Here is a 7,231-nt window from a genome sequence, read left to right as displayed (position 1 = left end):
ATGCATGGCGGCCGGATCTGGTCATCCTAGGTCGGATCCGGCGTGGCTTCACCTAAGCAGGAGCGGTGCGAGATGAGCTACTGCATGCAGTGTCCGCAATGGTTCCTTGGTTGAGCTGCGAGCTCCGGGCAGCGTGGTTGGGGGCCAAATGGTGGACGGTGCGGCGTGGGAGTGTGTGTGCTGGGAGGCGCATACGCGCAAGGGGCTAGGCGCTCTCCTGTTGCTCTGCTGGCCGGGTGGCGCGGCTGGGTGTGTGGGTCTGTTGAGGCGGCTCTGGTCCCCTAGGTAGATGTGACGCCCCGAGACCGACGCTTCAGAAGACGTCCAGCTATTCCGAGCTTTGCCGTGTGTTTTATTTATTTGTTGCATTGCATCATGCCATCATGTCATTTAATTTTTAAAAACTCTTCTAAATAAATTGTATGGATCTTTGATCCATTTAAATCGAGGGAAGGGTGACTTATCTTTATAACATACCCTCCCGATATTTAGGGAGATATTATAAAATATTCAATTGTTTTAGATTTAACCATAACCCACTTGCAAAATATCCCATGCCATTGTTATGGCAATTCTTGGTCTCCAACCTTGCCAATAATTCTTTCGTCATTTTCCGGAGCTCCACCAAAAATCCGAACATTTTTGGACCTTCCCAAACCTCACTTCCTATTCAAATCATTTGAATTTAATTCAAATGAGTTTGAATTTACATCTTGCAACCTTGGCCATTCCTATTTTTCTTGGATCAAACTCATTTTTGTGAGTCCGGGAAAATTATCCCCTTGCGCTTTTATCTTTCCCTAACCCTCTCTTTCTTTTTCTTCTCTTTAATTGTTTTCTGCTAAAGAAAATATAAGAGAGAGGGAGAAGAGTGCCTAGCCGGCCTCTTAGGCCCAGCTCTAACCCAGCCGGCCCAAGGCCCAGCCGCAACCGCTGCTCTAACCCTAGCCCCAACCGATCCCCTCGATCCATCTCTCCCTCGTCTCCTCCCTCAGCGCCGCAAACCCCATCGCCCGATCCCGCATCTCTCTCGATCCCCATCTCCCTCTCTTCTCACCTTGCGCGCCCGCAACCAGCGCCAGGAAGCCGCGCCTCTTCGCTCGACCGCTCCTCCCTCCTCGCGCGATCCCCTCTCCTTTCCCCCTCGCCGCCTCCTCCCTCCACCGGCGCCATCCGTCCCCGTCGCCCCGAGCGCTCAAGGAGAGCACCTCCTCGAGCTCGTCGCCACTGCCTCCTCCCTCCGCCAAGCGACCGCCGCCGCCCTCGACCTACCTCGCCGTCGTCCATGGCCATGCCTTCGGCCGCCCTCCACCACCACCACCTTCCTCCATCGCCCGCCTCCCTTGCGACCTTGTGTCATCCCGCTGCCCGTCCTCGCCGGCACGCCCGACCTCTGCACCCGGGCTCCCCTCCCTGCATCCCCTGGCTGCATCGAGCAGCAGCATGCCAAGTCCATCGCCACCTCGCCAGAGAGCCCCGTCCTCGCCCGGATCTTCGTCGCCAGCCCCAAGCCTTGCCGCTGTTGCCTCTGTTTTGCCTGAACTGCGCCCCTGCTTCGCCTCGAACAGCAGCAGCAGCTCGCCCTCTTGTCCCCGTGGACTCGATTCAGTCAAATGCCAGGTCCACGGGTCGGCCTCCTGTTCGTTGACCACCGAGACCTGAGGCCCTTTTGTATTTCTTCGCCATGGATACGCCAAGTTCCGCTCCGAACGTGTACGACTACACCCGGTGATGCGACAAGTACCCCGACAACGTGTACCTCGACGACCCGCCAAGTACCCCTTCAGATCGCCAAGTTCATCTACCACGTGTACCACTACCATCGCCCCGAAGATGTTGGATTCGTCAAGTACCTCTCTGAGACGAACGTGTACCACTACCGTCGCCGCGAGAACGACTACTTCCACTACATCACGAGAACGTCTACTTCCCTCTACGAAACACGTTCCGCCCCGAATGCACGCTTCAAAGGTATAATCCCGAGATGACGACCGCCCGTGAACGAATGCATGTGTTGTATGAGATGAATCGTATGTTTGCACCATGTTCGAATTGTCATTGCAAGTTCCTCCTCGTTTCCATGCCACTATCCCGTGGGAACCCGGACTTCGGGAGCACCCCACCATCCTTGCATGACACGCTCACGCCCACTTCTTTTGCACCGGTATCCTCGTGAGCTACCGGAACCGATATGTTGTCGTGGCATCATTTTCGGATATGTTGCCGTGACACCCTTTCTTTCCACCACGGTGACAAATGCCTCGTATCATGCTCATGTCAACATTTTCATAAAATTGCATAAAACTTGTGCATGTCATCCGCATCATGATAACAACATTTAAATGCTTAAAATTGTGTTTGCATTAAATTGCTAAATGACATATGGGGATTTACCGGAATTGTTGTTTCTTGTTTCCGGCCTCATTTAAAATTGCCTAGCTAGGTAGTTTAATTATGCTTCACCCCTTGCCATGTTTAATAACATTTAATATTGTTGTACCTAAACGAGAGAGAACTAAATAATTGTTGTGGTGTTCCGTCAATATGCAACTTGTTGCATATTGAGCTCCACTTAATTTGTAGTATTATTTTAGCACTTTGCCATGCCATGCCTCATTAAACCGGACATGCATCATACTTGTTTGTGCATCATGCCATGTTTATGCTTGTGTGTTTACCATAGTGTTTGCTTCTTTCCGGTTTGCTTCTCTCGTTAGCTTCGGTTTCGTTCCGAAGTTGTGAGGATTCGTTCGACTACGTTCGTTTGTCTTCTTCATGGACTCGTTCTTCTTCCTTGCGGGGTCTCAGGCAAGATGACCATTACCCTTGATATCACTTCTATCTTTGCTTGCTAGTTGCTCCGTTCTATCGCTGTGTTGCGCTACCTATCACTTGTTTACCATGCCTCCCATATTGCCATGTCAGCCTCTAAACTTTTTGACCCTTCCTAGCAAACCGTTGTTTGGCTATGTTACCGCTTTGCTCAGCCTCTCTTATAGCATTGTTAGTTGCAGGTGAAGTTGAAGATTGCTCCATGATGGACAGGATTATGTTGGGATATCACAATATCTCTTATTTAATTAATGCATCTATATACTTGGTAAAGGGTGGAAGACTCGGCCTTATGCCTGGTGTTTTGTTCCACTCTTGCCGCCCTAGTTTCCGTCATACCGGTGTTATGTTCCTTGATTTTGCGTTTCTTACACAGTTGGGTGATTTATGGGACCCCCTTGACAGTTCACTTTGAATAAAACTCCTCCAGCAAGGCCCAACCTTGGTTTTACCATTTGCCACCTAAGCCTTTTTCCCTTGGGTTCTGCAGACTCAAGGGTCATCTTTATTTTAACCCCCCCCCCCGGGCCAGTGCTCCTTCGAGTGTTGGTCCGAAATGAGCAGCCCGCGGGGCCACCTCGGGGCAACTTGAGGGCTGGTTTTACTCGTAGCTTGACTTATCCGGTGTGCCCTGAGAACAAGGTACGTGCGACTCCTATCGGGATTTGTCGGCACATCGGGCGGCTTTGCTGGTCTTGTTTTACCATTATCGAAATGTCTTGCGAACCGGGATTCCGAGGCTGATCGGGTCTTCCCGGGAGAAGGTATATCCTTCGTTGACCGTGAGAGCTTGTGATGGGCTAAGTTGGGACACCCCTGCAGGGTATAATCTTTCGAAAGCCGTGCATGCGGTTATAGGCAGATGGGAATTTGTTAATGTCCGGTTGTAGATAACTTGACACCAGATCTTAATTAAAACGCATCAACCGCGTGTGTAGCCGTGATGGTCTCTTCTCGGCGGAGTCCGGGAAGTGAACACGGTTTTGGGTTATGTTTGACGTAAGTAGGAGTTCAGGATCACTTCTTGATCATTGCTAGCTTCACGACCGTTTCGTTTGCTCTCTTCTCGCTCTTATTTGCGTATGTCAGCCACCATATATGCTTAGTCGCTGCTGCAACCTCACCACCTTACCCCTTCCTTTCCCATAAGCTTAAATAGTCTTGATCTCGCGGGTTTTGAGATTGCTGAGTCCTCGTGACTCACCAGATACTGTCACAACAGTTGCAGGTGCCGATGATACAAGTGCAGGTGATGCAACCGAGCTCAGATGGGAGCTCAACGAAGACCTTGGTTGTTGCTATGTTTCGTTTCATGTTGATCAGTAGTGGAGCCCAGTTGGGACGATCGGGGATCTAGCAGTTGGGTTATCTTCTTTTCTTTTGGCTTCGTCCGTAGTCCGTCTATGTGTGTACTCTAAATGATGTATGAATTATATGTTCATTGTGTGAAGTGGCGATTGTAAGCCAACTCTTTATCCCATTCTTGTTCATTACATGGGATTGTGTGAAGATGACCCTTCTTGCGACAAAACCACAATGCGGTTATGCCTCTAAGTCGTGCTTCGACACGTGGGAGATATAGCCGCATCGTGGGTGTTACAGTAGAGTTGGCGTGTGCGAGCAGAGCAACCTCGAGTGTCGACTACGGTTGCTCGGGTGATGAAGCTGGTGGCTCGCTTGGTGTGGGGCCTCGGGGTCAGTGTTTGGGGTTTCCATGTGTACGTCGAAGCGGGGACTCCAGAGATGGTTGTCGGGTGTCAGCTCCGGTTTCTTGGGCGGCAGAGTAGGTGGCTCGCCTGGTGCGCGGCCTCGGGTCGGCTTGAATGCCGGAGCAGCGGCTTTAGTTTTTGTTTTAGGGTGTCGGCTAAGGGTTGCTAGAGTGACGAAGTCAGCGGTTCGCCTAGTGTGTGGCCTCGGGGTCGGCGTGTGTTGATGGTGCCATGTTGTTGGCTTGTTGTAATGGTTTTCATCCGGATTTTCGTTAATTAATCAGGCAACTCTCTTCTACTTTTTAACGAATCGAGCCCTAAGAAACCTCGTTTAAAAAAACAAAATATTTGATGTATTTTCCAATACACGACTAATATTATGAACATGTGTATAAGGACCTTTTTTTTCTATTATACATGAATATTCTTGTAGAAAAAGTGTTTCCATACCGTGGAAGTACATAGATACACTCTCCTGAGGCTATGACTTGGCCGCGGCCACATGGCGGAGCTGGACGTGAAGTTCTCTAGCAACCTGACGACGTTACAATGTTTGATGGGCCAATAAATGCATTACAGCAGCGTACTACAGTATGTCCCACGAGCGTTTGGCGTGTCAGATCTTGGTGGCGTGTACGGTGTAGGATACCATGAGCAGGCGAGGACGTGCACTCCTTCGAATTTTCGCATGGATATCTTCTTGTGTTTGGAGAACAATACAGATAGCACGGTCGATTAATTACAAGGCATGCGGTGTAAAAGATACTAGTACTGATAATTATCTTGATAAAATGACTTCCATCGTATTTTGGGTAAAAAAAATGGAAACTATATGAATGTTACATACTTGTTTTTTCAAAACACAGTACAGACCCAGACGCTTATATATGCACGCATACACTCACTCCTATGAATACATGTACACCCTACCTCTATGAGCACCTCCAAGAGACTAAACCGGTATATCATATTGAAATTGACGAAGTCACCACAGGCGCCTCGTAATCGACAGGAACGTCTCCCACATAACATGCATCGCCGGAAATCTTGAAATAAATCTTGGTGCTCCCATTCAAGCCGGTCCAAAGCGGATGCGACCTCTCCCTGTCTCTGCCGTTGAAGAGGCGCGCCGACCGAGGGTGTCGCCCGTGACTCGTCCCGGTGCCTGCGCCTGTTCAACACCAGAGACGCGTTACTAGACGGGAAGGGATGGATATCTACCACGCCCGTTCAATGCCCAGACCGTCCGTATGCCGCTATTAAGCAGGCTCACCGGTCGAGAAACCCACTCCGGCGCCGCGCATTGACGCACCCGGCCGCCTGACCTACCGGAATCCGCTATTTAATCAAAGGCGGCTACACACGACTAACTCCACACCACAACACAATCCGCTCCCCATTCTCCTCGCGTGCACCGCATCCACCATGACTGCAGGCAGCGAAGTTCTGTGAGAGAGCATTTCCATGAAGATGAAGCACGAGGTGGCCGCCCCTTGCGGCCGCCTGGCAGAGCCATCGTGCCAGTTGATCGAGGCCGGCTTGCCGGCCAGCTCTACCAAGGTCTTCGACGATGAGGACACCCCACGATGCAGACGGGCTCCGTCGACACCACACGGTACCCTCGCTTGTGCACACCGACTTCACCATGGAGCAGGCGCATGCGCACTACAACACCACCATGGCAGAGCTACATCCTGCATCGGCGCCTCTGTCGACGTTCTAGCAGACGCAAGAGGAACAACGGTACAACATGTTCCTCCTGGCACGACACCGAGTGGTGGAGGGCCATATTCAAGGCGAGCGCGTGTGCGAGGAGGCCGTGGCGACCATGGCCGCGGCAAACCCCAACTTCGTCGTGGAGCAAAGTGCGATCTACGAGGCTGTCCTAGCTCAAGCCGCTACTCGCCAGGAAGCTAGCAGTCGCTGCGGAGGCGCAGCTCCAGGCGATCGCGGATGAGAACAACACCAGCTGCTCCTCCTACGCGCGCGCCGGCGACGAACTATCTGGCGGCCCAGTGGGACAACGACAGCGCGGGCACCACCATTTCTATCATGGACCTCACGTTCACCGGCGACGGACAGGTCGCGAACTCCTCCGAGGATGAGAAGAATGAAAGTTATTTTAAATATTCAAGCTAGAAACTTAAAAATACAATTGACCCCAGCATCCATGGACTAGTACAATACGTGTGCCTAGCAACATACTGCAGATTGGCAGAAAACAAAACATACATTAATTTCTACCTTGAAATCTTCTTGGAAATGGGAATAGATGCCCCAGCCACGCAAAATCAAAGGACCCAAGTTCTGATCACAAGGGCCTGGCCACTATATGTTGGAAAATATTAAACCCTAGAGTCCAATATGCTATATCATGTGTACAAAAGCAGAATAATGCGTTTGCGTGAACCGAGGAAAGATCAGCAGGGCTGCGCTCGCAGACTATCCGTGACCACAAGTAAAATGCTGATCGCTTGTGAGCGCTCAGAGGAACTCAAGCAAATATGTCAGAGCTACCTTTCTCTTGTACCAGGCATGCGTGTATGCTTATTTAGGAAACATGCATGCATTTTGTCCAGTGGGCTCGGCCATGCAAAGAGAAAGGGGGCATTGACCAGTTGAATTTGGATGTGGTTGTAAGGGCATCTTCAACCCTGACCCCAAACCTATAATCCCATGTATACAAGGAG

This window comes from Triticum aestivum, chromosome 7B, assembly GCF_018294505.1.
Source record: "Triticum aestivum cultivar Chinese Spring chromosome 7B, IWGSC CS RefSeq v2.1, whole genome shotgun sequence".
NCBI lineage: Eukaryota > Viridiplantae > Streptophyta > Magnoliopsida > Poales > Poaceae > Triticum > Triticum aestivum.
Note: the sequence above shows the minus strand (reverse complement) of the source record.